The 7288-nt window shown below is 36.7% G+C and overlaps 1 long non-coding RNA gene across 1 annotated transcript; it reads left to right on the plus strand.

The window, feature by feature from the left end:
* Positions 1–279: 279 nt before the first annotated feature.
* On the plus strand, positions 280–1661 carry LOC139706252 (uncharacterized). The gene is made up of 2 exons (XR_011707887.1): positions 280–353; positions 445–1661. It is a non-coding gene; the product is annotated as an uncharacterized lncRNA (long non-coding RNA).
* The last annotated feature ends 5627 nt before the right edge of the window (positions 1662–7288 follow it).

Below are 7288 nucleotides of genomic sequence, written 5' to 3' on the forward strand. Positions count from 1 at the left end.
GAGGGAAGAGGGCGTGTGGAATGGAGAGATTCTGTGAGGCCACAGACCCACCAGAGAGTTGAATTTTATATCTCAACCTGTCCAAAAGTCAACTTGAAATGGAAATAAGGCCCAAGAATTACAACAACAATTTTGCAATTTCTAGAAGAAAACATATGGTCAAACTCCTCCCTATAAGCAAAGAGAATGATTTCGTCTATAGGATTTCTAAAGCTCAGGAAACCACACCAAGAACTAGTACAAGGGATGGCATCAAAGTAAGAAGGTTCTGCACAGCAACAGAAATCATTAAGACCATGAAGAGAGAACCTACAGAATGAGAGAAAAATTTTGCCAGATACCCTTCCAACAAGGTAAGTATTCCAAATATATAAAGAAATTAAAAGGCAGATGCCACTGCCCTGCTGGGAGGTCTCTACTCTGGGCGTGCCCTCTGTTACCTAGGAGGTGAATTCCAGCACTAGCTCCATGGTCCCTGTGGCTGAACTGGAAGTCTCCTGTCAATCAACCACTGCCTGCACTGCTACCATCATTGCTACTGCCTCTGATTCCACTGCTGCCAGCCTGAGATCTCCTGGCACTCTTTTTTCTGGGTGCTACTGCCACAGAAGAAACCACTGCCTTAGATTCAACTGAAGCCCACACTGCTGCTGACCCCCGGAGATGGCCTGGAGACTATGCCCCCACGCTGCAGTTGTAGCTGCCAGTGCAGCCACTGCTACTGCTGACCTGCTGCCTGCTGCCAACAACCACTGCCACTACCGCTGCTACCACAGCCTAGAGGACTGCTGTGGAGGAGACTCCAGGTTTGGTTGCACGTGGCTGCACCCATGTTGGGGACACCAGCCAGGCCCAGGGGCCTGGGTGCCAGCAGGTTTACCACCAAAAGAGCCTCTGTCTGGGGACTCCAGCTGGTACCTGCAGGTCCAGTGTAGGGGTGCCTGCAGGTTTGGAGGAGCCTGGAGTCTTCCTACTGAGAGTGCTGGTGGCCATTATTTTGCTGATGCTGCATCTTGACATTACTCCTTTGCATGAGTTTATCCTGGTGGTCTCTCTGCAAATCAATAAACCAAATTATAAATTTAATAGAAATTTAATAGAGCAGCATTGAGATCTTGGGACTGAAGTATGGCCAATCCTGAAGTATCTAAAGCCCAGATTGGTGGAACAGAGACTTGGGTTTCAAGGCCTGATCTGGGTTTGGTGATCCCAAGAGATATCAGAGACAGGGCTGAGAAACTGTTGAACACTGACAGAGACAGTTTGACTTTCCAGCAAGACTTATTTTATTTTATGCTATTTTCTGATTCACTAATCTTTCTACCATATTTGTAACAGAATGTTTTTTATGCATCAGTGTGTGGAGAACAATGATATATGATTGGGGGTTTGCATTTTTGATGTATTCTTATGTCTTTAATTATTTCTCTTTGTTCATATTCTTCCTCTCTCTTGCCTATTTTCTTTCCAACTTTTCTCCAACCATCAGCCAATCTCTGTCAGCTACTCTTCCACTCTTCCTGTGAAATTTTACTTTTAGCTTCTATCTTCCTCTTTCATGAATACTGCATAGTACACTAACTCTGTTCTCTCATTCACCATTTAAATCATAAATCATTTTAACAAATATTCTGTTATACTATAAATAGTTATTGAACTCATCATTTTGGTTCAATGTGAGAAAGAAGAAGATGCCTTAGTGGGAGTTATTAGGTTTCAGGCTATATGTTGTGTTCATTGGGTGCAAAGTGCTGGAAACCTCAGGGACACTATATAGCTACAGGATAGAATGTATCCTGCCTTAGATCCTTACTTTTAGATGGGAAAACACACTAACAACATGAGAAAACAAGGGACTAAAGCATCCCAAACAAACCAAGATGCCCCAACAATAGAAGCCACTGATAACACAGTAGAAGAAATGTCCAAGAAGGAGCTCCAATTGTATATAGTTAAACTGATATGTGAAGTAAAGGATAGTATAAAGAGAGAAATCAAAGAAAAATACAAGAAGTGAAAGACCAATAAAGAGGTAGAGATCATGGGGGGGGGGGAAGCAGAAATCCTCAGTAAACCAAATTATATATTCAACAGAAAGCATCACCAACAGATTAGACCAGTTGGAAGACAGAACCCCAGACAATGAAGCCAAATATACATAAAGATATGGAAGTGAAGAAAGTAAATGTTCAGCAAATTATAGGACAAAATAAGATCTTGCTGTATATCAAATAGAATTTTCCTTAGAAAAAAATGTGGTTGGGAATAATAATCAAAAACAGACTCTGAGATGTTTGAAAATCATAATTTAAGCAAGATCAACAAAAATAAGTCTTCAATTAGGCATATTATAGATTTAAGAATACTAGGGGGCTGGGGTTGTGGCTCAGTGGTAGAACACTTGCCTAGCATGTGTGAGGCACTTGGTTCGATCCTCAGCACCACATATAAATGAAATGAATAAAATAAAGGTCCATCAATATCTAAAAAATATTTATAAAAAGACATTTTTAAAAAGAATACTAGGAACAAGAAAATTTACAACAATTGGAAGAATAATATGTGTATAAAAACAAATCATAAATGTATTATTTATTATTCAATACCAGTAGTAGAAACCAGAATAAATTCTATTGTATCCTTAAACTGTGCCAAAGTAATCAAAGTAGAATTTGATTCCCAGCTAACCTATCATCAAGGGTATCTGAAATACAAACATGCTTACATGAATACATAGGGCATACACTGAAAGGCTTGATTTCATAAGTAATGAGTAACTGCTAGGGTATGTTAAAACAAGGTAAAGTCCTATTTTAAAATTGATATGTGTGTGTTCAAAGAAAACTCAAAATGATAGATCTATAATACTATAATAACATTTACACAGTAAAAGTTTAGAGGATTAAAACATTTTAAGGTTCAGTTACTGGGAAAAAAAAGAGGTGCTGGATAAATTTAGACTTAATATTTTATTTCCATAATTCAGTTGTGTGAAACCACAATAGGAAATAAAACATATCAATAGAAGGGAAGAAATGAAGTAACATTAAGGAAGGGTAGAAATATTGATCAATAGAGTAGCATGCAGGGAAGGACTAATTGAAAAAGCTAAAGTATAATAAAGTCTTACCTAGGATTGTACACAGCCTCTTCAGTTACTGCCATTTGCATCATGCATCCAGGACTTTGAACTCTCCTTCTGCCAAATGTTAACTGGGTGAATTCTCTGAATCTCAGTTTCTTCTATAAAATGAGAATAATACTACTTATCTTAAAGTGTTGTTTTCAGAACCCACAGTGAAAGTAGGGCTTTACCATAATCCCTTACTTTGCATCCTTGGCTTATAGTTTTAGCACCACTTCTTTTTTTTTTTTTTTTTTTTGTAATTCTTAGTGAAACAGCATTTAACATTACCACTCAAATTTTGTGTCAAAAATACATTTGTAAACTACTAGCATATTAGAATTTTGTTATTTATGACTTCCTTTATTTTGCCAGATCCTTTCTGCCAGGATTGGCAATGCCTAGCTCATATTGCAGATTGGCAATGCAAAATAGGCTGCATGGGATTCAGAATGAAGTGAGTGGAATAGACAGGTGATAATTTACCTTTCCTACCATGTCCTCTTATTCTCTATTTTCCTGCCTCCATTGATAGTACATATTTTGAATTTTCTGAAGTTCACATTCTCCATATATTTGATGTTTGGACAAATGGAAATAAGATGATTACTCCAAAAAGTATTTAGACTCAAACACAATTCACATTACACATTGGTAAAATAAGTTACTTCCACTTAAGTCTATGGATCACTATAGTTTAAATGACTTACAATTCAACATAACTCTACCAATGCCCTAAACTTTAATTTTCAATGCATTCAATGAACTAATAATGTATCTGATAAGGGGTTAGGTGCAAAAATTGTTTTCCTGATGCACATACAACTGAAAATTTATCCATCCACTTGTTTTTATATTTTCATCTCCTCCTCCATATCGCATACTTCCTGACATAAGGAATACACACTTTTTGGATTACAACATTTTCACACAGGAAGCTGCAAGGATGATGGCCTTTAACCTATAAAGTCTTGGCAAAATATAATGAAGAAGTACCAATGTTTCAAAATGAATAAATCATGAAGAAAATTCAGCAAAAGAATAACTATTATTTAATTTTCAGTTGCTTTTAGGACACCATTAGAAACTGCACAAATATAGGGCCTGCTATTTTTTTAAGGCCACAACAGCTAGCCAAAGTGGAATCCCTTCCTGGGATGCACAGTGCTAGTGGGATTCATTGCTGGTGAAAAAGCATCATCTCATGATTTTTGTCTTTCCTTCCTTCCAACTGAAAATTTAATCATGATACTGAAAAAAGGAAGGCATGGAGAGAAGGAAGGGAGTTACAAAAGCAAGAACACATATCACACACTACAGTGCTGCTATTTGAAAAGAGTCACATAGATTTGTGCATCAGATAGCCCTGAAGATGACAGTGGCCTTGTCCAAATCAGTGTATTGCATTCCTAAACTACATTTCAGATAGAAGAATGACCTGGCTGACATCAATGTCCTGCAAAAGGTGCCAGATGAGCTGACCCTAGCCAGAGCTAAACTGAAGATGCTGACTGAGAACCTGACGGAAGACTTGGCCTATCTGAAGTAGAATCAATCATGAGGAGGCCAAAATTTAATTTTTTTCCTCCCAGACCTCAAAATTAAAACATCAGGTTTGCAAATCTGGAGATAAAACACGACCTGTGTAAGTGGCCATTTGTTTTGGATGTGCCCGTGCATGTATATTGCTGCTACTGCTGTTTTTAATGGTTCTTACTAAGGTTTAATTAATCAGAGACACATTCTGATTTTGTCATTTTCATTATAGGTAATAAATTAGGTAATAACAATTTTAACTCTCTTGATTTAGTGATTTTGAATATATATATATATATATATATATATATATATATATTTCAAAAGTTAGAAAATAAAGAAGTCAACCAATAACATAAAATGCTATCCACGCCACACATGGCACTCTGATGGACCACAGTGTATACCAGTGACTGGTGTAGAGAATAGACACTGGCAGTAAGTTTTTACACAATTTTCAGTGATTCTACCAATTCTGCAGGATTAGACACTTCTTGCAGCCCTTGACTTAACAGCTGTAGATGAAATCTGTCTAGCAACTTGCATACCAAGCTTCCCCTTCCTGTACAGACAGGACAGTGGATTCTCTAGAAGGAGGGTTAACCAATCCTTCTGGCCCTTAGACACAGCATATAGAGTCCATGGTCACTTAAATATCCTGTGAAAATATCTTTAGTAGTTATTTTGTTGTTGTTGTTGTTGTTTGATTTAGTGTGCCCAAGAACATTTAATTTAATTTGTTTTAATTAGTTATATGTGAAAGTGGAATTCATCTTGACACATCATACATAAATGAAGTACAAATTCTCATTCTTCTGGTTGCACATGATATAGAGTTATTCTGGTCATGTAATTATATTGTAATGGGCCAGGCTATATGGATAATAACCAATCAGACTCCATTTTGCCCTGAGACTCCACATCATGTAAGAAATGCTTCTCCCAGGGAAATCTCCACCTCTACCCATCAACAGTTGCTTAGCATAGCATGTTTGGCAACACAAAGTGTCAATTCTTATACAATGTAAAAGTGTTTTCTTTGTGGTTCCCATTTTTCTTGGACAGTGTGTTCTGTCAAAGATTGATTATCTAGATATTAGTAACCATTCTTTACCATGTACATGTCATTTTTGTCCATGCTGGGTGAACAAACAACAACAAGAAGTAGTAATATTGTCTTTAAAGTTACCAATGCAGTTTCATTTCTAGGTCATCAAACAGTTGTTGAAAAAATGTGAATGTCTATAAAATGTCTACTATCCATTGTTTCTAGGATTTTTCCTCAATTAAAAAAAAACTGATACTGTTCAGTGCACTTCTCTGATATCTTTGATTTTAAAAATAAGTAAATTTTATTTAACATATATAGAATTAATTTTAAATAAGTTTGTTAGAGACATCTAATTGGCTTACAAAGTTAAAATGTTAACTGCTAAATATAACATCAAGTACTCTTGTCTCCTAAATTTTATAGGGTAACATACTTAAACATTAAATGTGTTTTCCTAAATTGATAAATAAAAGAATTTAAAATTACTTTGTGTTGTCACTAAAAATGTGTTTTTCATTCTGCTTATGATTTTAGATCTCATGACATTTGTTTATGGTTTTGAATTATACAAACAGCCACTTATTCTTTAATGTGGTTTTGGACTACAAAAAGTGTACTCACATCCCGGGTGGGGGTTGAAGGGTATAGACTTGCAGCCTACCTATCCCTTGGATGGTGGATCTGGACTACCAGCTGGTGAATAAAGTTTCCATCTCCTGCTTTAAAATCAACTCAGTAATTTATTGCAATGTCACCTTTACAATATATGCACATAGAGTAATAATTTGCAATTCATTCTGCTCTTCTTCCTCCCTTCATACCCCTCTCTCCATTCACTCCCCTTTGTCTAATCCAAAGTATCTCTATTTTTTCCTAGTTCCACTTCCTTATTGTGCATTAGCCTCCACATATCAGAGAAAAACATTTGGCCTTTTGTTCTTTGGGATTGGCTTATTTCACTTAGCAAAATATTCTCTAGCTTCATTCATTTACTGATAAATGCCATAATTTCATTCTTCAAGGATGAGTAATATTCCATTATGTATATGTATTACATTATCTTTATTAATTCATCTCTTGAACAGTACCTAGTTTGGTTCCATAGTTTGTAACTGCTTTGCAAATATAACCTCATAACATCTTCACCTTATCATTGTTGAGAAGGTTCATTTACTAGGCCCATTTGCTGGATGAGAAAACAGAATCTCAGGGAATTCCACGTAATTATTCAGAGATATTTTGTAAAGCAGAAATACAAATCTAGTTCCATCAGCACCCCCAATGCATTCTACTTCTACACAGTTCATGGCTGACCTTATCTTACCCAAATCTTACCCACAATCCATCCTGAGCAGGTCCCAGAAGGAAATCAGGCTGGCTCTTCCCAGAGTCCTCTAGACAGAGGTTGGCCTCCTCCACTCTTAGTGTTATTTTTTCTCTGATTGCCTGGCTCCTCTCCAGGCTCTTCAAGCTGTCCTCTCCCATCTTTGTTGTTCAGTGACATCACCTGTCATTCATGTTTTTATAGACCTCTGAGGAAGAGAAAATCCACATGGATTTCAGAATGGCTCAAGATG

This window comes from Marmota flaviventris, chromosome 6 (assembly GCF_047511675.1).
Source record: "Marmota flaviventris isolate mMarFla1 chromosome 6, mMarFla1.hap1, whole genome shotgun sequence".
NCBI lineage: Eukaryota > Metazoa > Chordata > Mammalia > Rodentia > Sciuridae > Marmota > Marmota flaviventris.